We start from the raw sequence: 2926 nt of genomic DNA on the forward strand, positions 1-2926 counted from the left end.
AATCCTCTTAACCATCCCAAAACTCCAGCCCCATCCCCCTCTCCTCGTGATACCTTCCCCCCTCCCCCTCCCTTTCCTGCAATTCCCTCAGCTCCGCCCCTCTACTGCTCCCAGGGGGCGTCTTCTGACGTGATGTCACCAGGTGTCCCTGCCCCCTGCCTGCCCCTTGACCCCACCCCTTGTTCCCACGGTATCCCCGCCCCTTGCCGGCCCCCTGTCCCCACCCCCTCCCCGGGTTCCCAAGGTGGGGACACACCCACTGCCATCCCCCAAACCTGTATCTGTGATCCCAATGCTTCCAATTCAAGGGATACAGAGCAGGGAACAGCAGATTCAATGCATAGTCCCATGTTGTCACTGGCTCCTGTTACCTTTCAGCCTGCAGCTCAGGGGGGAGCAGCTCCAACTGCTAATTGGAGTTCTTTTGGACGGCAATTGATTAAAGAGATCTGTAAGTCTCATAAAGAATATGGTCCACACAGTCCATATTTCCGTGGCCTTTTAAATTCTGAATTGAGTAGGACTGTAGTGATTCCACATGATTTAAAACAGCTTTTTTCCTGTCTCATGACCTCTACGGAATTCAAATTATGGGGAATAGCATGGAAACAAATGCTGAATGATGCTCTCCCAGGCTTGCATGCTGATCCAAACACAGCCAAAGACAACAGTGGTAACCCTATCACCATTGAGCACCTCTGTGGTGAGGGCCAATGGTCTTCTCCCTCAATCCAAGCTACTGCAATTCCTGCAGAAACACTCGAAAAAGTAAAGGAAGCAGCTGAAAAAGCGTTCTTTTCCCTACAACCTGAGGGGCCTTTTGAGCCCAATAGTAAAATTAAACAGCTACCATCAGAGCCTTTTTTGAAATTTGTAGAAAGGTTAACTAGAGCTATTGAAATACAAGTTAAAAAAGAGAATGCTAGGGAAGCAATTTTAGAAGAAATGGCATTTACAAATGCAAATAATCAGTGTCAAGCGGCAATCCTCAGCCTTCCTCTCGAACCTACCCCTACGTTAAAAGATATGCTCCTAGTCTGTAAGAGGAAAGTGCCTCTGATGAGGCACTTCAGCCTCTGTGGCTGAAGACACCAGACCAAGGCTGCTGCCAAGACCACCTCAGCGTGTTGCCGTTGCCAGCCCTGCGCCTTTCCCCTCATCACAGCAGTACCCTGGGCAGCAGCGGAGACCAGCACTGGCTGAGCCCACAAAACCATGCCTGCTTTGTAACAACCTAGGGCACTGGAGTAACCAGTGCCCCCTGAAAAGGGAATTTGATGAATTTAGAAATGGCAGGGGAGGAGAACTACAAGCCCTCCCTGGGGGTCAACAACAACAAAAAAACTAAAGAGCCAGCGCCGGCCTGCCAGGCGCATAGACACAAAAAGAGCAGGCCAAGGGAATAAGGGTAGCAAAACAAATCAAGCGCGCGATAATATTAATGATTGTGTAAGTGAAGCAGGTGCTTCAAAGACTGTGTATGATTTAGGTGATCCTGTGTTAACCACGTCTTCTGTCAATGAGCCTTACAGGTTGCAGCTGACTGAGTCACTCCATCTGGAGGACACTGATTGGCATTTTGTCTCTGTCAATCCTCAACAGAAAGGTACTTGGAACCGGATTCGTTGTAAGTACATCGTCATTGGGGACACCAAACACACACCACAAGAGATCGAAATTGCTCCAGGAATGACAACATCAGATCCTGAGCAATTCGTTCTCGGCCTGCATTGTTTCCACCCACCCCTGTTTCTTCCCAAGGGACAAATTGTTGCACAAGCTATCCCTGTGCCATCTTTACCTGAAAATATCAAAAAACAAGGGCCCACAGTCGCCCGGGTCCAAGTTATTGGAAAAGACAAACCCAAATTATGCTGTAATGTCAGTGGGGGTGGGGAGTCTAAACGCATTGAGATGCTTGTAGACACAGGTGCAGACTGCACAGTAATTCCAGTACAAGACTGGCCAGCACATTGGCCTTTGCAAAATGTTGCCGGTCACCTTCAAGGAGTAGGAGGTCTGCAATTGGCAAGACAATCCAAAAGCATTATTCAATTTGAGGGACCAAACGGACAATTGGCTAATATCCGTCCATTTGTGTTGGATTATTCAGAACCTTTGTTAGGGAGAGATTTAATGGCCCAGTGGGGTGTCACAATTGATATTCCAGACTCTCCACAGCATATTTGTACAGCAGTCACTGAACAACAGCGCCCCACCCAAAAACTGAAGTGGATAACAGACAAACCAGTTCAGGTGAAACAGTGGCCGCTAAGTAAACAAAAAATAAAGGTGCTTGCAGAACTAGTGGAAGAGCAACTAAAAAAGGGCCACATTGTGGAGACCATGTCCCCATGGAACTCTCCAGTGTTTGTCATCCAAAAAGCTGACAAAAAGAGATGGCGGCTCCTCTGCGACCTCCGACAAATTAATAATGTTATTGAAGATATGGGTTCTCCCCAACCTGGTATGCCATCCCCAACAATGCTTCCCCAAGATTGGAAATTAGCTGTTATTGATATTAAGGATTGTTTTTTCCAAATCCCCTTGCACCCTGACGATGCACCGCGTTTTGCATTCTCAGTCCCTTCTATTAATATGGAATCCCCTATGAAAAGGTACCATTGGACCGTTCTTCCTCAGGGATTAAAGGTATCTCCAGCTATCTGCCAGTGGTATGTGTCTTCCCTGCTTTCCCCAGTACGTGCAGCCGCAGAGAAGGCCATCATCTATCATTATATGGATGATATCCTTGTGTGTGCCCCCAATGATGATTTACTCACGCATGCGCTTGACCTAACGATCGATGCATTGATTGTTGCAGGGTTCGAGCTCCAGGAAAAGAAAATTCAAAAGATGCCACCTTGGAAGTATTTGGGCTTAGAAATTGGAAATAGGACCATTATTCCTCAAAAATTAGAAATCA

Source organism: Melospiza melodia, unplaced genomic scaffold, assembly GCF_035770615.1.
Source record: "Melospiza melodia melodia isolate bMelMel2 unplaced genomic scaffold, bMelMel2.pri scaffold_114, whole genome shotgun sequence".
NCBI classification, from domain to species: Eukaryota; Metazoa; Chordata; class Aves; order Passeriformes; family Passerellidae; genus Melospiza; species Melospiza melodia.